The sequence below is a fragment of the Mustelus asterias genome, chromosome 10, assembly GCF_964213995.1.
Source record: "Mustelus asterias chromosome 10, sMusAst1.hap1.1, whole genome shotgun sequence".
In the NCBI taxonomy this organism is placed as follows: Eukaryota; Metazoa; Chordata; class Chondrichthyes; order Carcharhiniformes; family Triakidae; genus Mustelus; species Mustelus asterias.
Window position 1 is genome coordinate 51,210,415 of NC_135810.1, and position 26,983 is coordinate 51,237,397.

The window sequence follows — 26,983 nt, forward strand, 5'->3', positions numbered from 1 at the left end:
CAATGAAGAGGGCTGTTTTGCCCTGGATGGTGTTGAGCTTCTTGAAGAAGGTATTGGCAGTCCAAATAAGGGGAGAATATTCTATAACGCTCCTGACTTATGCCTTGTAGATTGTGATGTTAAACTTCTTATTGTAGATTGTGGACAGGCCTTGGGGAAGGAAGTCAAAAGGTGAATTGCCACAGTATTCCCAGCTCCTGACCTGTTGTTATAGTCATTATGTTTATATGGCTAATCCAGTTCAGGCTTTGATCATTGTTAAATCCCTGGATGTCGATGGTGGGGGATTCAGCGATGGTAGTGCCATTGAATGTCATGGGGAGATGGTTATTGGCATGAATGTTACTTGCCACTTGTCGGCCCAAGCCTGGATATTGTCCATTGTCTTGCTGCATATGTAAGAAGTTTAACAACAGCAGGTTAAAGTCCAACAGTTTTATTTGGAAGCAAAAGCCACACAAGCTTTCGGAGCCTTAAGCCCCTTCTTCAGGTGAGTGGGAATTCTGTTCACAAACAGGGCATATAAAGACACAAACTCAATTTACATGAATAATGGTTGGAATGCAAATACTTACAGCTAATCAAGTCTTTGAGATACAAACAATGTGAGTGGAGAGAGCATCAAGAGAGGCTAAAGAGATGTGTATTGCCTCCAGACAGGACAGCCAGTGAGACTCTGTAGGTCCAGGCAAGCTGTGGGGGTTACAAATAGTGTGACATGAACCCAATATCCCGGTTGAGGCCGTCCTCATGTGTGTGGAACTTGGCTATCAGTTTCTGTTCAGCGACTCTGCGCCATCGTGTGTCGTGAAGGCCGCCTTAGAGAACGCTTACCTGAATATCAGAGGCCGAATGCCCATGACCGCTGAAGTGCTCCCCAACAGGAAGAGAACAGTCTTGCCTGGTGATTGTCGAGCGGTGTTCATTCATCCGTTGTCGCAGCGTCTGCATGGTTTCACCAATGTACCATGCCTCGGGACATCCTTTCCTGCAGTGTATCAGGTAGACAACGTTGGCCGAGTTGCAAGACTATGTACCGTGTACCTGGTGGATGGTTTTCTCACGTGAGATGATGGCACCTGTGTCGATGATCCGACGCGTCTTGCAGAGGTTGCTGTGGCAGGGTTGTGTGGTGTCGTGGTCACTGTTCTCCTGAAGGCTGGGTAGTTTGCTGCGGACAATGGTCTGTTTGAGGTTGTGCAGTTGTTTGAAGGCAAGAAGTGGGGGTGTGGGGATGGCCTTGGCGAGATATTCGTCTTCATCAATGACATGTTGAAGGCTCCAGAGGAGATGCCGTAGCTTCTCTGCTCCGGGGAAGTACTGGAAGGCGAAGGGTACTCTGTCCACCGTGTCCCGTGTTTGTTTTCTGAGGAGGTCAGTGCGATTTTTCGCTGTGGCGCGTCGGAACTGTCGAATGATGAGTCGAGCTCCATATCCTGTTCTTATGAGGGCATCTTTCAGCGTCTGGAGGTGTCTGTTGCGATCCTCCTCATCCGAGCAGATCCTGTGTATACGGATGGCTTCTTTAACGTGTTTAGGGTGGAAGTTGGAGAAGTGGAGCATCGTGAGGTTATCTGTGGGCTTGCGGTATAGTGAGGTGCTGAGGTGACCGTCCTTAATGGAGATGCGTGTGTCCAAGAATGCAACCGATTCCGGAGTGTAGTCCATGGTGAGTCTGATGGTGGGATGGAATTTCATTATATCGTTGTTTCGGTGATTGTTCACCACGAGTCCCAAGGAAGAAAATGTCATCGATGTATCTAGTGTATGGCATCGGTTGAAGGTCCTGTGCGGTGAAGAAGTCTTGTTTGAACCTGTGCATGAAGATGTTGGCATATTGAGGTGCGAATTTGGTCCCCATGGCTGTTCCGTGTGTCTGGATGACGAACTGGTTGTTGAAGGTGAAGATATTGTGGTCCAGGATGAAGCGGATGAGTTGTAAAATTGCATCTGGAAACTGGCAGTTGTCGGCGCTGAGCACTGAGGCCGTTGCAGCAATGCCGTCGTCGTGGGGGATGCTGTTGTAGAGTGCCGAGACATCCATTGTGACGAGGAGCGCTCCTGGTTCAACTGCTCCATGTGTGCCAAGTTTCTGTAGGAAGTCCGTAGTGTCGCGACAAAAGCTGGGGGTTCTTTGTACAATGGGTTTCGGGATGCCCTCGACATAGCGGGAGAGGTTCTCTCACAGGATCCCATTGCCCGATACGATGGGACGGCCGGGTGTGTTTGCCTTGTGTATGTTCGGGAGGCAGTAGAGATCTCCAATGCAGGGAGTACGTGGGATGAGAGCACGGAGGGTGCTCTGAAGGTCCGGATCAAAGGTCTTGATCAGAGTGTTGAGTTGACGGGTGTGTTCTTTGGTCGGATCTGCGGGTAACTGTCTGTCGTGTTCCTCGTTGTTTCGTTGTCGGTACACTTCTTTGCAGTCATCCGTTCTGTTCAGTATGATGATGGCCCCTCCTTTGCTGGTTTGATAATGTTGCGGTTGGTCTTGAGAGCGTGGATGGCGTTGCGTTGTACTTGGGTGATGTTCGGGGCTGTCTTGTGAGTGCGGCTGATGAATTTGGTGTTGCCGCACCTCCTGATGGCTTGGGCATACATGTCAAGTCGAGGGCAGCGGCCTTCCGGAGGAGTCCAATTCGACTCTTTCCTCTTCGGATGCACTGCGGATCTCTCTGTCGGCTGTTCCGGTTCATTGTCTGTCTCATTGTGTTTGCTGTTGTCCTCTTGGGGTTTGTGGAAGAACTCCCGCAGTCTCATTCGCCTGATGAATTCCTGTGTCTGCTGCGAGACTGATGTGGTCTATTTTGGTGGTGGGGCAAAAATTAAGCCTTCGGCTGAGAACTTCGATTTCATCTGGTTGAAGTGTGTAGTCAGACAAGTTGACAATGGACTTCCCTGCAGTGGTACTGTTTTCTACTGTGGTACCGGGGAGGCTTGGTTGCTGCTGGTGGTGATGCCGAGTTTCTCAAGTTTCCTGTTCTTGGTGTGCATGTAGATGGTGTAGTTCCTTTGTCTAGTCTGCTTGGCAGAGTTTCGCAGCTGGTCTGCATCCTGAGTGCAAGTTGAGAATGTGGACTCTATCTTGGTTTCCAGGCTGCGGCGTTTACTGTTGAGCTGGTGTACGAGGTGTTTGAGGAGTGTTTGAGAGAGGTGCGACGGCAAAGTCTCTCAGCGTAGTCTGTTATAGTTTGACCTGAGTGGGTTCGTGATCTGTAGTCCTTTCGGTATCTTGTCTGATTTCTTGCATCTTTGTAGAAACTTGATGTCTGTGTCGATATGCGCGATCTTCTTGGAGATCCTCTCCACTTGGAGGTGGCAGTTTGCGGTGTCGATGGTAGTCATGATGTGGAGATGCCGGCGTTGGACTGGGGTAAACACAGTAAGAAGTTTAACAACATCAGGTTAAAGTCCGACAGGTTTATTTGGTAGCAAAAGAAACACAAGCTTTCGGAGCCTTAAGCCCCTTCTTCAGGTGAGTGGGAATTCTGTTCACAAACAGGGCATATAAAGACACAAACTCAATTTACATGAATAATGGTTGGAATGCAAATACTTACAGCTAATCAAGTCTTTGAGATACAAACAATGTGAGTGGAGAGAGCATCAAGAGAGGCTAAAGAGATGTGTATTGCCTCCAGACAGGACAGCCAATGAGACTCTGTAGGTCCAGGCAAGCTGTGGGGGTTACAAATAGTGTGACATGAACCCAATATCCCGGTTGAGGCCGTCCTCATGTGTGTGGAACTTGGCTATCAGTTTCTGCTCAGTGACTCTGCGCCATCGTGTGTCGTGAAGGCCGCCTTAGAGAACGCTTACCTGAATATCAGAGGCCGAATGCCCATGACCGCTGAAATGCTCCCCAACAGGAAGAGAACAGTCTTGCCTGGTGATTGTCGAGCGGTGTTCATATGGACATGGATTGCTTTCTCATCTGAGGAATCATGAATGGTGCTGAACATTGTGTAAACGTCACCAGACCTCTCCAGTTCAGAATTTATGATGAAGGAAGGTCATTAATGAAGCAGTTGTTAATAGTTGGGTCTTGGACATTACCCTGAAGAACTCGATGACTCCTGCAGTCTCTTTCTGACACACATCAAAAGGGGACGGCTCCAATTGCAGGTTCTCAAGGAAATCTTTCTCCCAGCTCGAGCATCATTTCAATGTTGAGTACCAATGCAGTTCGAGGGTGCCCCCTGAAAGCAACCCAGTCCTGGGCTCCTCCCACACTTCTCAGACCCATGCTGTGCAGGCTTTGATTTCAAACTGTAAAAACTTCAGGCTATGGTGCAGCAACCTTTTTGTTTAAAGACGAGCTGCAAACCTCTCCTTGTCACTTTTCGGGTTCCTCCAAATTTCCTGCAACTCCACAATTGTAGGAAAATGTTCTTCTTGTTATTCTTGTAAGGAAAGGTTCAGTAGAGATGTGCGGGGGAAATGTTTTACACAGAGTGGTGGGGGTCTGGAATGCACTGCCAAGTGAGATGGTTGAGGCAGACATGTTAGCGACATTTAAGACTTATCTGGATAAACATATGAACAGCTGGGGAATAGAGGGATACAGACGGTTGGTCGAGATAGAACAACGTGATCAGCCCAGGCTTCGAGAGCCAAAGGGCCTGTTCCTGTGCTGTACTGTTCTTTATTCTCCAGCTTCCGAGTAACCCGAGATCCCATTGTAATTGTAATGAACATTTCAGCCACCTGAACTCATCAATACCATATGTCCCATGTAGACCTCACCCCTCCCAATCTTGAGGATCTGTACACTATCATATACCGAGGACAACGCGCCACACACACACACACAAAGTTTGACTACTCCTCTATCATGTTTTCCTGATTTACAAGCTCCCCTAACCGTACCATCTGCAACTCAGTACTGAGCCAGACAAGCCTATGGCCACTGATGGTAAGACCATGTTCATGCCCTGCATACTAAGCCGTACCTTATCCAAATTGAGCACTTCAACTTTGTCCCTCCCTGGGATAGTACAGTAATGTACATGTCTTGCATAGTGCTGTAGCCTGGTCCTGGAAGCCTCAAGACTGTCTTTAACATCTCACCGAATGTGAGGTCGACTCAGCCCAACAACTGTTTTTCATTTCTCACCTTGATCCCCTCGCCCTGACTGGTGATTATGACTTTCTTTAAAGGAGCTCTCCACTTCCTCTTTATACTCTCCCAGCCCCCACCTCCATTTGTCACTGTGCGATCTATCTCACCAGCCGCAGCAAACCTTGTATCGACCAATCTAATTTCTCACTAAGGTGATGCAAGATTAGAAGGTGGAACCAGCAAATAGACTTATATTGAGTATTCATGACATGGTAATGTACCCAAATGGCATTCCTGTCATGGATCAGTGGGAAACCCAACTCGCCATTTGTCTACCATGAATGTGGTGAGGGGAAAATTCCAAATTAATTTCCTGCCAGAAATCTGATTTTCGGCTTCTCTCTGTATTTTCTGCTCCTGCCCACCATGAAACCCGCCACAGGCAGGACCAGAAAATTCAGCCCTATGAAACAGAGTGACAATCTACTAAATCTTGTACTTGTTCTTTAAAATGTACATTTGTGAGAAGTTGCCTGTATAACATTGTTCTGTTAATATATATTGATGAGATCATTTGAATTATTTTTAATGTGTTGACTTGTATGTATTGCAACTAAACAGAAAACAACGTAATGCAAGAGAAGAATTTGACAAGTCAAAGTTTGAAGAAGGTGAAGGAGCACTAAATGAAAAAGCATTACATCAAAGCTCCAATGAGATACCTTTACGTGATCATCATCGCCATTGCGGCAAGGATACATCCCTTCATTCATTTGGCTCAGTCACATCTGAAAAATTAAATTACAAAAAGTCCAGCTCAGTTTCTGATACCTCTTCTCTTAACAGTGCTTTAAACGGTGGTGGAAAGAGCTGTATCGCCTCATCAGACTTGAAACAAAAATGCTCAGAACAGAATTTGTTCGAAAACTACACCTCGATTGGAACAAACACATCTGACCAGTTCTCTTCTGAAGAAATATGGAGGATGACTCTGAGCATTACATGGCGAAGTACTGATGAGCAGTGCACAGTTACTAGTAATACTGTGTATGAAACCTTGAGTGAAATAGAAACATCAGGATGCATGCCATCCTACTGTCCAACATCCCCACCAGGCCAGACCTTGCTTGCCTCCACAGCAATAATTGACAAAATAAAAAGCGTGCCAGTACAGAATGATTTTATAAACAATAATTACACTAATGGTCTTCATGTAACAGTCTTCCCAGACTCAGAGACAAAACAGATGGAATCATTAGAAGTTTCTAACTTAAAGAACCAGCTACCTTTGCCTGAAATTTACCATTTGGGAGAACATGAAAAATATGCATTGGCAAGCAATACTAATTTTCATGTTTATCCACGCATTCAGAAAGTTGCTTTGCTGACCAAAGAAAATGTTGAAAAATTTGAGTTACTTCAGCTCAGAAGAAAACTTCATTCTGTTTCAACACCAGTTACTGAAGAGTTGGAAATTGACAAAAAAATTCAGGGAGTGAATGGTGAAGTTCAGCAAATGGAAAATGCGAATGATCAACCAATACCTTCAGTTCCTCCAAGCTTACCTAATAACCGGGTTGGTACTCTTGAGCTGAATGTTGCTCAGATGGCATTAGAAGGTCAGTGGGGATTGCCATTTATGCATAAGAAGTCACTTTCACTGATACTGCTTCCACTGTTATCCTTACCTAAGAAATCATGCATTGAACTCATCGGAAAGGATTTGAAAATGCCAGCCCTTCTGGAACCTGACATTTATGACTTGGAATTTAATTTGCAAAGGAGGATTGGAATTCATCAGTGGAGACCAATATTAATCAAGGGGGTTAACCTCATAGATTCTGTTAATGTGAACATAATGAAGTCACTTTCAGAAACATTCAATGAAAGCCATGTATTGATTATTCCACCAGTCTCCATTTTTAGCACTAAGACATTGGTTAATTTAAAACCTCAATCTCTTGATAAGAAACAGGCTCCACCATCTGTGACCCAAGCAATGGATTCTAAACAAATTAATTGTTTTGATGAGATCAAAACAGACAGAGCTGAATTTAGAACACAACAAAAAGCAAGTAACAGCCATTCATCAATTCAGGTTAGTAAATCTTGCAGCACTGACATAGCCATGCCGATAGAGAAGGTTCAGAACATTACAAATGAATCTGAAATGTACGTTGCTGAGGAACAGTTTGAAATTCCATCTGATATTCAAGAATCAGTCAGCAGTGTTCACCCAAATGAAATACCTTTAATTAACTTTACTCCTCTTGATAGAAGAAGTCAGAGGCCAAGGCCGCGATGTGTATCATTTATTGAGCAAGCTGCTGTTGATTGCTTGGAGATGAAATTAAAGCAAAGACTTATTTCCCATCTCTGGCAATATCCAATTTCCTTTGAAAATTCAGTGAGAAAGGTGACTCCTAAAGAAACATTCACAACCAAGGCAAATGATGCCCAAATAAAGCCAGTTCGTGTGGAATCAGTTTTCATTGATGACAAAACAAGGGACAGTCTTGAATGGCATGTTACACAGGGACAGCTCAAACACAACTGGGATTTATCCACAGATTTCCAGAAGCCAGCAGAAGCATCCCTTTCTTCAGTTAATTTGATTTCTTCACCGCTAAGTCTAATTGATACGGTTACTACCACCGAATTACCATTCGTAACTCCAGAACATAAAAAAATTGAAAGAAATGTGAATAGAAGAATTACAAGTAATAGGTGGAGTTCCTCCAGGTTTGTCCAGCAAACCTTAAATGGTTATAACGTTCCTGCACCGCTACAATCAAAAAGCACTGATAGAAATAATTCAGTGTTCAATAACACTGATATATCATATTCTTCTAAAATCATTCCCTATCAGGAAAACATGCTTCAGAATGAAAGCAAAAGCATGCTTCTGTCACTTGAACGTAATCGTAGGAATGGAGAAACAAAAAAATTAAAAGAGGGATTTGCTGTTACCAGCTTCAGGCCAGAATATGAAAATAAATTAATTATGTGCTTAACAAAACAAAAGGTTGAAATGAAGCTAAATTGTTTACCAAATCCGGTATTGATTAGAGTTGGAAAAGGATATAAAAAGTCAAGGCCATTGTATATATCTTTTATGGAACATGATGCCGTTGATCGATTGGAGGTAAACTTAAGCCAAAAGCTTATTTCAAGTTTGTTGGGATTCCCAACTTCATATGAAAAGTCCTTGGAAATAATGATCCCTAAAGCACCACCATTACCTCCACAACTTAAGACACGTGCAACTAAAATAGAACCCACCAGTACAGAAACTACTTTCCTTGAAGATAAGGTCAGAAACTATCTGGAAAGGCACGTTATACAGATAAAACTTCAGTTTAATTGGGGTCTACCAACAGAAATTCAGAGATCAAGCAATGCACTCATTCCACCTGCACCAAAATTGATTTCTTCCCAGCTAAATCCACTGCCTTGTTCACAGTTAGCTGTTGTCCTAACTGAACTGACAGTTATAAGTGATAATCATAAGAAAATGTTGGACTCCAATATGAAGAAAAAGATTATTAATAATAGACGGGGTCTCCTTCCCAATGTTGTGCAGAGATCATCAATTAATTTCATGGATTTTAGTTTAATTAAAGATCTCATTGCCCATTCAGACATTATAAAAAGAAAAGCAATGTCTGTCAGCAGTGAACATCGTAAGGAGATACTGCAATACAGCCCAAAATTGCCATTTCTAAAGAATAAAAGTAGGAGGAAAAACATAGATCTCAAGAAGATAGAACTTAAAGAAGTGTTCATGTGCATAGCAAAACAATGTTTAGCCATTAAAATGGATTATCTTCCTAATAGAGTAAAAGAGATGTACAAAGTCACATATCCTTTAGAATCAAGAAAAGATTTACCAAAATTAATTACATTTGGCAAAGGTAATAAGAAACTACGGCCATGTTATATACCTTTTTTTGAGCAGGAGGCAGTCGATCGCTTGGAGCTGAACCTAAAGCACAAACGGATTTGCCATCTCTGGGGGCTTGAGACATTACATGCAAAGTCATTACGGATGATGATTTCTAAGGTACTACCTGTTCCTCCAGTAATCAAGGCAACTGACGCTACAATACTACCTACGGCTGTAAAGACTTCTTTTATTACTAATAAAGCCAGGTTGATTTTAGAGTGGCACCTTACACAAAAAAAACTTGGAAGTAACGGGAGTTTTCCGTTACATATTCAAAGATCACAAGAAGCATTCATTCCACCTGCTCCAAAACTAATTAATTCACAGATCAACCCATGTCCTAATTTTGATGTGAATGTTGTTACAATTGATCCTGCATTTCTCGACGTTGAAAATAAGAAACGAATGGAACTGAATGTAAAAAAACGGATCATAAATCATCATTGGGGTCTCCCGAAGCTTGTTCATTTGTCTTTAGAGAGTTTTATGTCTCATGCACCATCAGTAAAGGGTATCAAGTCACAGTCAGAAATATCAGAAGAAAGTGAGGTTTTGTTAAAGAGTAAGTTTAAAACAAGTTGTTTGCAAAGCAAGTTGATACAACTCAAGAGAGAAAAAACGTCTGCACCATTCTGTGACCAAGCTATCAAATTAATGAAAGTGAAGAGAAAACCAATGTTATCTGTGATTGCTACCCTGGAATCGCAGCATAAAGATCAGTTAGATATGTGTTTAATAAAACAATGTCTCGAAATAAAACTGGACAATTTACCAGCAATTGTACAAGAATGCTACAAAAATACATACCCCCCAACACCAAAAAAAACTTTAACAAAATCTTTTCCACCTGTTGAAGGTTGTAAGAAAACAAGGCCATGGTATATACCATTCTTTGAACAGAATGCTGTTGATCAGTTGGAAATGAATTTGAAGATGAAACACATTTCCTATCTATGGGGATTTCAAACTCCACATGAAGAGTCAATAGAAATGATGATTCCCGAAGCTCCATCTGCACTTCCAGCACTCAAAGCAAATCGAGGCCAAGTACTGCCTGTGCCCATGGGAACCACTTTTATTAGCAAAGAAGTCAGAGATAAATTTGAATGGCATGTTACTCGAAAGAAACTTCAACACAATTGGGGCAAGCCATCATATTATCAGAAGTCAGTAGAAGCATTCATTCCAGTTGCTCCAAAGTTGGTTCCATCTCGGCTGAGCCCAAAAGCTGATTCTGTTTTGGTCATTACTCTATGTGAGTTGCCATTTGTAGATGTTGAAATTAATAAAATGTTGGAGCTGAACACCAGAAAAAAAACCATCAATCAAAGGCGGGGTCTCCCTAATTTTTTTCAGTCATCTTTAAGAAAATTTGTTGCTTCTGCACCATCAATGAATGATATTATGGAGTCAAAAAACATGGCAAGAAAGAAACCAAAAGCCAATAACATTGAAATAGAGAATAATGAAATGAGCTTTCAACAGAAAATGTTTGTACAACCACAAAGAGAAAAGACGTTCTCAGTACAATACAGAACAGGTAAAAGGAATTCAAAAACAGCTAAATTAGGTGAGCAGTTTGTCTTTGCTCATCTGAAACAAAAAGTTAAAAATAAACTGGATGTATGCTTGATGAAGCAATGTCTAGAAATGCGCATGGACTGCTTGCCAGAAAGAGTGAAGCAGTTTTATAAAGTCACCTATTATCCGACCTCAAAGACATCATTACCACAGCTAATTGTACCCAGAAATGGATTCAAAAAGCCAAGAGCAATGTATATATCTTTTATGGAACAGGATGTTATCGATCACTTAGAACTTAATTTAAAACACAAACAGATGACCAATTCTTTGGGACTTGCAACTCTGTATGAGGAATCAGTGGAAATGATGATTCCTAAAGCACCACCTATGCCACCACCTTTCAAGATGAATGGAGCTCAAATAGAGCCTGTGGGCGTGGAAATTAATTTCTCCAATGATAAAGTTCGAAAAGACCTTGAAAGGCATATTACACAGAAAAAGCTTCAGCAAAAGTGGGGTTTACCACTACATATTCAGAGATCACAAGAAGCTTTAATTCCACCTGCTCCAAAACTAATATTATCTGAGTTAAATCCCCAGCCTAATTTTGTGACTGTCTTTGCCCCGCCTGAGCCAACATTCCTTCACAATGAACATAAAAAAAGACTGGAGTTCAATCTAATGAAGAGAGCTGTAAATCAGAAATTAGGCCTACCCAAGCTCATTATGTCATCTTTAAGTAATTTTATGGCTCCTGCTCCATCAGTGAAGGACTTCATGCTACAAACTGAAATAATTAAAGACAAGAAAAAATTGAGCAACACTCCCATTGAAAAGGTAAAGAGTGATCTGTTTCCTCGAGGCATATTTCCACTGCGCATTCAAAGAAAGATTTTGTTGCCACAATCTAAAAGAAGTAGTAATAACAAGACATCAAACAAAATAGATGATTTTGCTGGTCTGAAACCAGCACAGAAAGATAAACTATGTATATGCTTAACAAAGCAAAGCCTACAAATCAAAATGCACAGTGTTCTAGAACTCGTAAAACGTTTGTACAAAGATACCTATCCTGTGCAATTAAAGAAATGTCTTCCAAGGCTAATTACACCTGGTGAAGGATTCAAAAAGCCAAGATCGTTGTATATATCTTTTATCGAACAGGAGTCTGTTGATCGTTTAGAATTCAACTTCAAGCACAAACAGATTATTCATCTCTGGGCACAGGACACACTGTATGAAAAGTCAGTCAAAATGCTGTTTGCTAAAGGACCAAATGTGTCGCCAATACGTAAATCAAATGGAGTTCAAATTGTAACTGTAGGTATGGAAACATCTTTCATTAACAATGATGTTAGAGACAAAATGGAATGGCATATTACGAGAAAAAAACTAGAGAATAATTGGGGCTTTCCATTACATATTCAGAAATCAATGGATACATTTATTCCATCGGCTCCGAAATTGGTTTCCTCTGAGCTAAAGCCACATTGTATTCATGATATAATTGTGACATCAACTGAACCACTTATTATAAGTGCTGAAGATGGAAATAGATTGGAAATGAATACAAAGAAAAAGATCATAAATCAAAAATGGGGTCTCCCAAATCTTATTCAGACATCCTTGAAGGACTTAATTACTCCAACGCCATCACTACAAAGTGACACATTACAGTCAGGAAGCATAAAAGGAAGTAAAACATTCACTCACAATGTCATAGATCTTAATTCAAAAATTACTGCAGGGCACAAGAAGGAAAAGTTCCCTTCACTGCTTTGCCAGAAAGTTTATAAAAGAGCAAAGTTTAAGAAGATAAGTGCATTCCCAGATTCTTCCAATCTCAAATCAGAATGTAAAGATAAACTAAATATGTGTTTATTAAAGCAAACTCTTGATATTAAAACACATAATTTACCTGACATTGTACAGGGATTTTATGAACGTACTTACCCTACAGCAGCAAAAAAAGAATTACCAAAACTTATTGTTTCCAATGAAGGTTGCAAAAAACAAAGACCATGGTGCCTACCATTTATTGAACAAGATGTTATTGATCATTTAGAGCTGAACTTAAAGCACAAGCAGATTATCCACCTTTGGAGACTTGAAACTGTATATGATAAATCAATCAAAATGATGATTCCGAAAGGACCACCTATGCCTCCTGCAATCAAAGCAAGTGAAACTAAAGTAGAACCTGTGGGTATGGAAAGCACTTTCATTGAATATGATGTTAGGAGCAGAATAGAATGGCACATTACACAGCAGAAACTTCAACAGAACTGGGGCTTACCGTTGCATATTCAATTGTCAGCAGAAACCTTTATTCCCCCTGCTCCAAAACTGATTCCATCCCATCTATATCTACAGTTTAGCTTTGAAGTAATTGTTGCTCCAACTGAAATGACATTTCTAAGTAAAGGACTTAGGAAATTATTAGAACTTAATACAAAGAAGAAGATAATAAATCACAAATGGGGTCTTCCAATACTTATTCAGTCTTCATTAAGAAAGTTCATAGCCCTTTCTACATCAAGAAAAGATTTAGTGTTACAGTCAGGAATAGTCGAAGCCAACAAAACAGAACCCAGCAATATTGATAGAAGAAGTAGGATGAGAATTCCTTCGCAAATGCACAAAAGTAAAGATGGTAGCAAAGACACAACACCGAGCAAAACAGCTGAAGTGGCCATTTTGTTCAACTTCAAACAAGAGTATACAGATAAACTTAATATGTGCTTCGGAAAAATGTGTCTAGAAATTAACATGCATTGTTTACCAGAAATAGTGAAAGAATCTTATAAAAAAAATTATCCTTCCATGTCAAAGAAGCTATTAAGGAAGATTATTGCACCTGGTGATGTATATAAAAAGCCACGTTCATTATATATAGCGTTTATTGAGCAGAGTGCAGTTGATCGTTTGGAGCTGAACCTAAAGCATAAACGCATTTGCTATCTCTGGGGACTTGTAACCCTAAATGATAAATCATTGGAAATGATGATCGCTGAAGTGCCACCTATGCCTCCAGCAATCGAGTCAAGTGGAGCTAAAATAGAACAAGTGGGTAGGGAAACAACATTCATTGATCGCAAAGTGAGAGACAACTTTGAAAGATATGTTATGCAGAAAAAACTCCAGAAAACCTGGGGATTACCATTAGATGTTCAGATATCAGAAGAAGCATTTATTCCACTTGCTCCAAAGCTAATCCCATCCCAGTTAAAACAAGAGCCTGCTTTTTCAGTCGTAGTTATTTCACCCGAGCTGCCATTTCTTCGTAATGAGCATAAGAAAATATTGGAGATGAATACAAAGAAAAAGATGATCAATTACAGATGGGGTCTTCCTAATCTTATCCAATCCTCTTTGAATAAGTTTATAACTACTGTTCCAGATGCATGCTGCAACATTAATGTGGGCAATAAAGAAAACAAAATGTTTCTTCACAACACGTTGACAGCAATCAGAAGGGGGAAATCATCAGCGCTACAATATGAAAAGAATAACAAAAGCAAGAAAACTAAAAAAATGGATGAGAAATTTTCACTTGCGAACTTCAAACCAGAATTGAAAGACAAACTTGAAATTTGTTTAACAAAGCTGTCTCTAGAGATTAAGACCGGGTGCTTACCTAAAATGTTAAAGGAATTTTATAAAAATAGCTATCCTTCGCAATCGAGGCAATCTTTGCCAAAGCTCATAGCACTTGGTAAAGGACTAAAAAAGCCAAGACCGCATTGTTTACCATTTATTGAACAGAATGCTGTTAATCACTTGGAGATGAATTTAAAGCACAAACTGATTACCCATCTATGTAAATTTCCAAATCTTTATCAAGAATCAATTGAAATAATGATGTCTAAAGGTCCATCTGAACCTCTAATCATCAAGAGAAGTACAGCTCTAGTATACCCTGTTGGTAAAGAAACAAGGTTCGTTGATGATAAAGTTAGAGACAGACTGGAATGGCACATTACACAGAAGAAACTTCAAAATGGTAATTGGGGATTACCATTACTTATTCAGAAATCACAAGAAACATTTATTCCACCGGCTCCAAAGCTAATTCCTTCGGAGCTAAAACCACCGCCTGGTTTTCCTTTGGTTTTTGTTTCACCTGAAATGGTTTTCTTAATCTCAGAACATAGAAAAAGACTTGAGCTGAATACAAGAAAAAGAATCCTAAATTACAAGTGGGGCCTCCCCAGTGCTATTCAATCGTCTTTAAGTAATTTCCTAGCTTCTCCTATGCTGCAATCTGAAGTGTTGGAAAAAGGCAAAATATCTTCCAGCAATAGTCAAATGGAAGATGTACAAGTAGATGCCTCAATTAACACATTTTTACAGACGAAGAAAATAAAACTGTCTTCAAAACAGAGTCAGAAATATAGCAGTAATCTGAAACCTTGCAATGTAGAAGAGATACGGCTTTCCCCTATACTCAACCAAGAAAGTAAGAACAAGGTAGAAATATGTTTGATAAAACAGTGCCTTGAAATTAAAAATAGTGGTCTTCCAGAAATAGTGAATGAGATGTATAAAGCCACCTACCCTTCAATGTCAAAAAAGCCTTTTTCAAAACCAGTTGCCCCTGGCAAAAGATTTAGAAAGCCAAGATTGTCATACATATCTTTTATTGAACAGGATGCTGTTAATCATTTAGAACTGAACTTAAAGCACAAATTGCTTACCCATCTCTGGGGATATACAACCCAATATGAACAATCGATAGCAATTATGATTCCAAAAGTACCACCGGAGCCTCCAGTGATCAAAGCAAATGGAGTCCAAATAGAATTTGTGGGTCAGGAAACAACCTTCATTGACAATAAAACTAAGGACTTAATAGAATGGCACATAACACAGAAGAAACTTCAGCACAACTGGGATTTTCCACTCCATGTTCGAAGATCACAAGAAAACTTTATTCCACCTGCCCCAAAATTAATTCCATCACAGTTAAAACAAGAGGTTTTTTTGGTGAAGATCTGTGTGCCGGTTGAACGGCCCTTCCTTAGTAATGGACACCGGAAAATACTAGAAAGGAATACAAGAAAAAGAATTATAAGTTGCACATGCGACATTCCGAAGATCATTCAGTTATCTGTAAAGAATTTTATACCTGTTGTCCCAAAAACAGAAGATTTAATTCTACAGCCACAAGATGCGGCAATGCCCATTTTCATTGTGCCTACTTCAGACAGTATTATCCAATTAAGAAAATTGCCTTTATCAAAGTATCAAAAAAGCACAGAAGTGGAAAAAAATATCGAGGTATTTTCTTCTGATAATCACGGCGTTACATGTAGAGGTTCTATAGATTTCTGCTTAATAAAGCAGTGTTTAGAAATTAAAACAGAGCACCTACCTGAACTGGTAATGAATACCTACAGTGCTCTCAATGCTCAGACATCAAAGAAGATTTTGCCTAAACCTATTTTACCTGGCATAGGTTTTAAAAAACAAAGATCAACATATATGCCTTTTATTGAACAAAAAGCAATTGATCGTTTGGAATTGAATTTAATGCACAAACAGATTACACATCAGTGGGGATTTCCAACTCCCTATAAAGGATCATTGGAAATGATGATTCCAGTGGTCCCAGCATTGCCTCCAATAATCAAAGCCAGTGGAGCTCAAATAGAGCCTGTGGGTATGGAAAACAACTTCCTTTACAAGAAAATAAGAGACAAGCTCGAACTGCACATAACACAGAAGAAACTTCAGTACAATTGGGGCTTACCTTTGCACATTCAAAGATCGCTAGAAGTCTTAATTCCACCTGCTCCAAAACTTATTCTAACCCAGTTAAATTCCCAGCTTGATAGTGCAATAGCTGTTGCTCCTTTTGAACCGGCATTTGTTACTGACGAACATAGGCAAACCCTGAATCAAAATATAAAGAAAAGGATCATAAATCAAAATTGGGGTCTTCCAAAAGTTATTAACTCATCTTTAAAGCAGTTTATGGGTCCTACTCCATATGATGAAAGCTTCGTCCAACAATCAGAAAATGTTAAAGAAAGCAGCACAGTATTCAATAGTGCCAATTTGGGTAGAAGTTATGAAATATTTTCTCGGGGCACAACCTTGCGACTGAAAGGAGGAAAATTAGGTTCACAATTTGGAACAGACGAAATGCACATAAATAAAGTGAAAGAGATAGCTGCCAATGTTATCCTTAGATTAAAGTCTGACAAAAACCTTGATATGAGTGTGCTAAGGCAGTGTCTGGAAATTAAAACTGAATGCTTGCCTAAACTGGTAGAAGAGTTCTACAAATGTACCTATCCTTCAGTGTCAAAGAAATCTTTACCAAAGCTTATTGCACCTGGGAAGGGAATTAAAAAATCAAGAATCAAGTATATACCTTTTACTGAACAAGATGATATTGATCAGATAGAAATGAACTTGAAGCACAGGCAACTTTTATATCTCTGGGGACTTGAAACACAGTATGAAAAGTCAGTAGAAATGATGATTCCCAAGGGACCACCCATTCCTCCATCAATTAAGGCTAGTAGATTTCAAATTAAATCTGTACCTGGACAAACTTCTTTTTCTGATGAAACCAGCAACTTTCTAGAATGGCATATTTTGCAGAAAAAGCTTCAGTGTCCTTGGGGTTTCCCATCACATGTTCAAAGATCAGCAGAAGCATTTATTCCACCTGCTCCGAAGCTGATTTTAGCCCGGCTCAATCCAGGGTTTCATGTTGAAATAGTTATTGTTCCAATCGAGTTAGAATTCATGAATGATCAGCTGAAAAAGGCACTAGAAGTTAATATAAAGAAAAGGATTGTAAATCACGTATGGGGCATTCCCAGGCTTGTTGAGGCATCTTTAAATGAATTTATGGCACCTCCTCCACCTATAAGGGATTTTGTAGAACAATTTAAAATTAAAAAACAGCATAGAATGAAGTCCAGAAAGAAAGGCTTATCAAATGCTGATAAAACAGTTTCTTCTTCGTGCACATCTCTTCTGAACAAAGAACAAAATAATACTTCATACTATGGAAGTTTGAAGGGAAGTGTCCAAATGAAAAAGAGAGAAAGGAGGAAGTCTACTCTTACTGAACTTGTACCAGAATGTAGTAATAAGTTAAATATGTGTGTGATAAAACAAAGTCTATCTATTAAACTGGATTGTCTTCCTGAACTGGTGAAGGAATTGTACAAACAAAGTTATCCTCCAGCATTGAAGAAATCATTACCAAAGCTGAGAACACATGTTGAAGGATTTAAGAGAACAAGATTACCATATATTCTGTTTGCTGAACAGGATATCATTCATCACTTAGGTACAAACTTAAAGCACAAACAGATTAATAACCTTTGGGGCATTGCAACTACATTTGACAAGTCAGTAGAAATGATGATTCCTAAAGCACCATCTTTGCTTCCAGCAATCAAACCAAGTGAAGCTAAAATAGAGCACATAGGTATGGAATTAGCCTTTCAGTCTACTGAAACCATTGAAATCCTGGAATGGCACATCACAGCAAAAAGATTTCAATCCCATTGGGGCATACCATTGCTTATCCAAAGATCAATAGACAAGTTCATTCCATCACCTCCAAAACTGGTTCTGTTCCAATTTAGCCAGTATCTTGATATTGATATTGCTGTTTCTGTAAATGAGCTAATATTCCTAAGTGAGGAATTTAAGGAAGCATTGGAAATAAATACAAACAACCGGATCATAAATCACAGACAGGGTCTTCCCAATATTATCCAGGCCTCATTTAAGAGCTTTATAACTCCTTTTCCATCAGTAAAGGATTTCATGCCACTGGTACAGACTGGAGAAGGAAGTACAAGAGCACTGAATAGATCTGAACTGAGCAAAATTGATACAGATGTATCTGCTAAACAGAGGTTATGTGCAAGCACAGTTTCTTCACCAAATTGTAAAGATGGTAAAGGCAGTGTAAATAGCATGGAAACATTTCCAGTCAATCCAAACTTGGAACCTAAAGATGAAGTGGATACAGATATGACAAAGCAATCTTTGGAACTGCAATCAGTGCACAGATGTTCTTACACAAGTAAACGTTTGCTGAAGCTAAATACCCCTTATAGAAGATTCAAAAAACAAAACCGAAAGAGTAAATGGAGTGATGATTGTCTTGAATTAGAGTGTTCCATAGCCTCACCCAGTTATAGGCCAAAATGCATGAAAACTGTGGGCTCTTCAACTTGGACAACAGATCCGAAATTGGCTGATTTGACATATAAACCAGTGACTATTGTGGGACTGTCTTTAGGTCCAACAATTATGGGAGCAAATGCACCTTTATCCCCCATGACTGTGCAGGAGGATTTCAACATTTATCTGAAACAAAACATGGGTTCCGTTTTATTGCCACGTCTCATTCCTTCTGCTGATTGTGAAGAAACCTCATCGAAAAGTGCAAGAGAGATTGGGAATGATGTGTCCTGTTCAGAACAATTGACTGAGGAAGCAAAAAGTCATATTCAACAAGGTGAAGAACATGGATATGTTAAAATAATTGCAGGAGCTATTGTTAAAAATCAGAATGAAGAAGAAAAGGTGCAAGTTGATCTATCGGAAATAATTTGTGCACAGCGATCACCTACAAGACCTTGTGACACCTTGCAAGAGAGAATAATGATTACATCTCAAGATCCTGATGATGGAAACTACTTGTGTGTTTCTGATGAGGAAGTCTATGATGATTATTATGAAAACTTCAATAAATCATACCATACTTCCAGAACCCATGTTGCGAAGAAAAAGTCCAAGAAAACTTTTCAAAGTCGGTATTCAAATCAAACAAAGCCAGATAAAACTTTGGTGAATTCAAAGAGTAAATTTTCCAAGCCAGACTGTCAGAGATCAAGAATATTTAAACATGAAGAAGGGAGAAAACCTGAGTTATGTAACCAAAGCACTCTTTTTGTTAGCCCAACTGAAGAACTGTGTTGGTCAGACACAGACCAAAAGGAGAAATGTTCCTCTTACTCCTCATATTGTGACCAACCAGAAAGTCCAATGTCAACAAGAGAAATTTCTCACAGTTGTAGACATGATGAAAGGTCCCCACAAAGTTCCACATCTCATAATCCAGGATGTCAGCAAGTATTGTCGCATGAGGATTCTCCATTTGCAACAAATGAAGACTGTGAAGGTACAGTGTAAGATGATGTTTTTGTCAGACAGTTGAATGATATAAACATGTACAATTGACTTATTTTTTTTACTTTCAAAGTTTGTATAAGTAAAATGTAATTTAAGATATTTAGTTGTGAGCATCCTAAATTAACTAAAATTGGTAGACATTTGATGTTGTCCTAATTTGGAACTATGATATGGATAGCTTTATGTTGTAAGTGTTAAGAATTGGGGAAAATTAAGATTAAGAGATGAAATTGGAATATAATAAAAGGGAATTGATAAGGGCACCTGTTTGAAGGAATGTTTTGATGGGGAAATTAGCATCAACTATGTGACTGGGGGAAACAATGGGGTGTAGAAGAGGTGACTTCACAGTGGAAAGATAAGGGAATTGGCACTGTCAAAGGGTAAGAATGACACATCCATAACACAATAACTGGAGAAAGGCAGCAGTTACTGTTCACAGCCACACCCTTTAAAAACAGAGATGAGGAGGAATTTCTTCAGCCAGAGAGTGGTGAATCTGTGGAACTCTTTGCCGCAGAGGGCTGTGGAGGTCAGGTCATTGAGTGTCTTTAAGACAGCGATAGATAGGTTCTTGATTAATAAGGGGATCGGGGTTATGGGGAAAAGGCAGGAGAATGGGGATGAGAAAAAAATTGGCCATGATTGAATGGCGGAGCAGACTCGATGGGCCGAGTGGCCTAATTCTGCTCCTATGTCTTATTCTATCTTCATTAGAATAGTTAATACAGCTTGCACCGATTTCTGGTGTGGAGCTGAGAGGTCCGGAAATCCGGCGGCCGGACACTCGTAGAGGCCATGGCACCCAGCGGGGAACCTGCTAAATGGCCTCCACGTGAGTCTCTCGGCAGCGCAGCGGGCTGGGAGAATTGCCCACCCCTTCTCCTGGAGTCCTGTGTACACTTTTGGTCTCCTTACCAAAGAAAGGGAATACTGCCCCAGAGGGATTGCAGTGATGATTCGATCGGCTGATTCCTGGGAATCAGGATTGTCCTATAGGAAAGATTAAGTAGCCTATATTCCCTTACAGTTTCGAAAAGTGAGAGATGATCTCATTGAAACATGTAAAATTCTTAAAGGGCTTGAAAGGTCATTGCTGGGAAGATGTTTCTCTGGCTGGAGAGCATAGAACAAGAGGTCACAGTCTTAGAATAAGGGAATGGCAATTTTGGACAAAGATGAAAAATATTTACTCAAAGAGTTTGTATCTTTAGAAACTCCACCTGAGAAGGCTGTGGATGATTGTTGGTTGAGTAAATTCAAGTGAGAGATCTTGGATCCCAAAGAGTTAAGGGATATGGGATACTCACTGAAGTTGTTTAAAATCTCTCCTGTTAAACTTCTAGGTCATATACAATCAATGCATGATTACACTAATAAGGAAGAACTAAATAAATGTCTGTATAACTTCAACTAATAGGTAGACATTGATCTTACCAGTACTTAAGTGATGAGGATGACTTTCATAGTTGGCATGCGTATCAGATTTCTTATCACACACCACCCTCTTTGGTATTTAGTTGCTGTCTCTTCATTATAACCTTCAGGTCTCCTGTACCACTGGGTCTCCTTCTGGGTCTCTCTCAAAGGCACTGATCATGTTACCATTCTCTGCCTTGGGAAACCACAGTTCCGATGATTTCCATATTGTCTCCTTTTACCATCGAATTTCAGTGCTAATTTTCACATTCTAAGATATTCTATTCTCTATTGGTACACTAGCTCTCTGGAGAGACATTTGTTTGTGTTACATCACTTCTTACAGCACTCAATGTCCGAGTGAATCTATGCAAGTCTATCACGCCACATATGTTAATTTACTGGAGCAGGCATTGCCACACCTGCATTGCATTCTTTTAGTATGTCAATGAATTTCTAACTCTTCAGGACTTACTTTCTAAATTATCAATCTGATGTATCATTGCTGCATATTTTATTTATTTTACGATCTAAGGCACCCAATCTAAATTTATTTCTTATCCTGTAGTGTACTTTCAGGATAATAAAAAATGCCCCCAATGACTGTATGCATGTACTGATGTTGTATTCTTGAGCCTTACTTTCGAGAAAGGTCGCAGATAACATCACTGAATTGTATTGAATCAATACATCTCAGTTTAACATCTCATCCGAAAGACGATTGAGTAATTACTTGCACCATATTTATAGTGTTTGCATCTTAACCCCTTAACCTCTCTTTAAGCCATTGAATGTAATGTCGAACAGAATTAATTTGATGGCATCAATAACATGAATGAAAACTATAGCACCTTTAGAAACCAAGTCATGCAGACTGTACATTATTTTGAATGGCACAGAACTTGATAACAGATACAGATTGCATCATAGATTTGAGTTCATACTTAATTTATATTTTTCTGTTTTAGTCTATTACCGATGTGAGAGTCCAGTGGTATTTCACACAGTACACGAGGAAGAATAAAACAAGAAAACGTGAAACGGGTAATGTATGTGTAATATTCAGTTTTTAATAGCCATTTATTACTTGCCAGAGTGAAATCCTAATAACATGGAAAATTGTTTTCTTGAATTGCAGGTTCATCAGCAGGATTTCACAAGACAGGACAACGATGAAGTAAATGAATATCTTTTTGCCTGCTGATATGATTTCATATCATCACGTGTAACATTTCACTTGCTTCAATAAACATCAAAATGGCAAAGTGAATAATTCCTGATCGCCTTGTAGATCATTGCAAAAATAATTTGAAAAGAGATTGTGAATGCGAAATAGTGACAGTCAGTCTTGAAACATTCACATACCAGCAACTTAAATTTTCACATAGGGTGGAATTTTACACTCTTGCTGACAAATTTGGAAGGGGACGTTGATGATGGGGGTTGTTAAATCCAACTTGTAGTCTGCCTACATGGTCCCTCATAATCATAATTATGTGAGGAGAGTGGGGGTTGATATATATGCTGGATCATGCCCCTTTAAGAGAATGGGTCAGGTGACCTGGAACTCAAGCTCCACCCTGGATGGTGCTTGCCCAGGCAGAATGTGCTACAATGAAGATTATTGTCATAAACTGTTCCACTCACTCCCACTCACCTGACGAAGGAGCAGCGCTCCGAAAGCTAGTGGCGTTTGCTACCAAATAAACCTGTTGGACTTTAACCTGGTGATGTTAGACTCCTTACTGTGTTCTTCCATTGAGCCAATGTCTAATCCAATTTACTACCTCTCCATGTATCCCTAGCGACTGAACCTTCCTGACTAAACTCCCATGCGGGGCCTTGTCAAAGGCCTTACTGAAGTCCATGTCGACGACATCCACTGCCTTCCCTTCATCTACTTTCCTCGTAGTCTCCTTGAAAAACTCTAATAGATTGGTTAAACATGACCTACCGCGCACAAAGCCATGTTGACTCTCCCTAATAAGTCCCTGTCTATCCAAATATTTGTAGATCCTATCTCTTAATACTCCTTCCAATAATTTACCTACTACTGACGTCAAACTTACCGGCCTATAATTTCCCGCATTACTTTTTGATCCTTTTTTAAAGAACGGAACAACATGAGCTATTCTCCAATCATCCGGCACCTCACCCGTGGATACCGACATTTTAAATATATCTGCCAGGGCCACTGCAATTTCAACACTAGTCTCGTTGAAGGTCCGAGGGAATACCCTGTGCGGTCCTGGGGATTTATAGAACATAGAAAAGCTACAGCACAAACAGGCCCTTCAGCCCACAAGTTGCGCCGAACAATTTCCTTACCTTCGAGGCTCATCTATATCCCTCTATCTTACTAACCTCCATGAACCTATCCAAAAGTCTCTTAAAAGACTCAATCGAATCCGCTTTCACCACCACTACCGGCAGCCGATTCCACGCACCCACCACCCTCTGAGTGAAAAACTTACCCCTAACATCTCCTCTATACCTACTCCCCAGCACCCTAAACCTGTGGCCTCTCGTGACAACCATTTCAGCACTGGGTAAAAGCCTGTGAGAATCCACTCTATCAATACCTCTCAACATCTTATACACCTCTGTCAGGTCACCTCTCATCCTTTGCCTCTCCAAGGAGAATAGACCTAGCTCTCTCAACCTATCCTCATAAGGCATACCACTTAATCCCGGCAACATCCTCGTAAATCTCCTCTGCACCCGTTCTATGGCTTCCACATCCTCTCTGTAATGAGGCGACCAGAACTGGGCACAGTACTCCAGGTGGGGTCTGACCAGGATCCTATACAGCTGCAGCATTATCTCCCGATTTCTAAACTCAATTCCTCTTGATGAAGGCCAGTATTCCATACGCCTTCTTAACCACAGCCTCTACCTGCGACGCCGCTTTGAGCGTCCTATGAACCCAGACCCCAAGATCCCCCTGTTCTTCCACACTGCCAAGCGTCTTACCCTTAATATATTCTTCCATCCTATTCGACCTGCCAAAATGAACCACCACACACTTATCTGGGTTGAAGTCCATCTGCCACTTCTCCGCCCAGTCTTGCATCTTATCTATGTGTCGTTGCAACTGCTGGCATCTCTCTGCACTATCCACAACACCTCCAACCTTTGTGTCATCAGCAAACTTGCCAACCCACTTCCTCATCCAGGCCATTTATAAAACTCACAAAGAGCAAGGGTCCCTTAACAGATCCCTGGGGCACCCCACTGGTGATCGATCTCCACTCTGAAAAAGACCCATCTACAACCACGCTTTGCCTTCTGTGGGCAAGCCAGTTCTGAATCCACAAAGCAACGTCCCCTTGTATCCCATGCCCCTTCACTTTCTCCATAAGCCTTGCATGAGGCACCTTATCAAACGCCTTACTGAAATCCATATAAACCACTTCTACCGCTCTTCCCCCGTCTAAGTGTCCAGTCACATCTTCAAAAAGCTCAAATCAGACTCGTAAGGCATGATCTGCCTCGGACAAAGCCGTGCTGGCTACTTCTGATCATACTATTTCTTTCCAAATGTTCATAAATCCTGCCTCTCAGGATCTTCTCCATCAACTTACCTGCCACTGAGGTTAGACTCACCGGTCTATAATTTCCTGGGCTATCTCTTCTCCCTTTCTTGAATAACGGAACCACATCCGCCATCCTCCAATCCTCTGGAACCTCTCCCGTCTCCATTGACGATGCAAAGATCATCGCCTGAGGATCAGCAATCTCTTCCCTCGCCTCCCACAGTAACCTGGGGTACATCCCATCCGGTCCTGGCGATTTATCTCACTTGATGCTTTTCAACAGCTCCAACACATCCTCTTTCCTAATGCCCACATGCTCAATCTTCTCAGTCCACTGCAAGTCTGCGCTGCAACTACCAAGATCCTTTTCCACTGTGAATACTGAAGCAAAGTATTCATTGAGTACCTCTGCTATTTCAACCGGTTCAATACAGACTTTCCCACCGTCACATTTGATATGTCCTACTCCTTCACATCTTATCCTCTTACTCTTCACATACTTGCAGAATGCCTTGGGGTTTTCCTTTATCCTGTCTGCCAAGGCCTTCTCATGTCCCCTCCTGGCTCTTCTAATTTCCCTCTTTAGTTCCTTCCTACTCGTCGTATACTCTTCTAGATTTCGAACATTACCTAGCTCCCTGAACCTTTTGTAGGCTTTTCTTTTCTTCCTGGCTAAATCCGTTACAGCTTTCGTGCACCGCGGTTCCTGTAACCTCCCATAACTCCCCTGTCGCACTGGAACATTGCCGTGCAGAGCTCCAGACAAATTTTCCTTGAAAATTTGCCACATTTCTTCCATACATTTCCCTGAGAAAACCTCCTTCCAATTTATGCCTCTAATTTCCTGCCTAATCGCATCATAGTTGCCCTTACTCCAGATAAACACTTTCCTAGCTCGGCTGATCCTATCTCCCTCCAATGCGAGTGTAAAGGAGATAGAGTTATGATCACTATCCCCAAAATGCTCTCCCATTGATAGATCTGACACCTGCCCAGGTTCATTCCCTAATATCAAATCAAGCACAGCCTCTCCTCTTGTAGGCTTATCCACTTACAGTGTCAGGGAGCTCTCCTGAACACACCTAACAAACTCCTCTCCATCTAAACCCCTTACCCTAGGGATATTCCAATCGATATTTGGGAAATTAAAATCTCCCATCACAACCACTCTGTTATTATCACATCTCTCCAGAATCTGCTTCCCAATCTGCTCCTCCACATCTCTGCTACTATTGGGCGGCCTATAGAAAACACCCAGTAAAGTTACCGACCCCTTCCTGTTCCTAACCTCCACTCACAGAGATTCCGTAGACAGTCCTTCCGTGGCATCCATCTTTTCTACAGCTGTGACACTATCCCTGATCAACATTGCCACTCCCCCACCTTTTTTGCATCCTTCCCTGTCCCTCCTGAAACATCTGAAACCCGGCACTTGAAGTACCCAGTCCTGACCCTGAGATAACCAAGTCTCTGTAATGGCCACCACATCACACTTCCAAGCAGCGATCCACGCTCTGAGTTCATCCATTTTGTTCACTATACTCCTTGTGTTAAAATAAACACACGTCAACCCTTCGGTCTGAGAGCTCCCCTTCCCCTTCACCTGCCTATCCTCCCTCTCACACTGCCGACCAGCCCCTCTTACTTTTACTCTAACCTCCTCTCTCCCAGTCACCACATTTTGATTCCCACCCCCCAACCATTCTAGTTTAAACCGTCCCCAGTAACCTTAGCAAACCTTCCCGCCAGAATATTGGTCCCCCTGGGATTGAAGTGAAACCCGTCCTTTTTGTACAGGTCGCACCTGCCCCTAAAGAGGTCCCAATGATCCAGGAACCTGAATCCCTGCCCCCTGCTCCAATCCCTCAGCCACTCATTCATCCTCCACCTTATTCCGTTCCTTCCCTCACTGTCTCGTGGCACAGGTAGCAATCCTGAGATTACGACCTTCGTGTTCCGTTTACTTAACTTCCCACCTAACTCCCGATATTCTCTTTTCATAACCCCTTCCCCTTTCCTGCCTACGTCGGCAGTACCAGTATGCACCACAACCTCTGGCTCCTCTCCCTCCCACTTAAGGATTTCTTGAACCCTGTCGGAAACATCCTTGATCCCGGCTCCAGGGAGGCAAACCATCATCTGCGTTTCTCGACTTCTTCCACAGAAACGCCTGTCTGACACCCTCACTGTGGAGTCCCCACTCGCCTTCGGACTCCTTTCCTTTCCTTTTTTTGCTACAGGGCTGGACTGTAGACTGTTTTTCTGTTGGCACTTTTTATTTAGACACTTATTGAAAACAATAAATGTTTTTTCACCACCCAC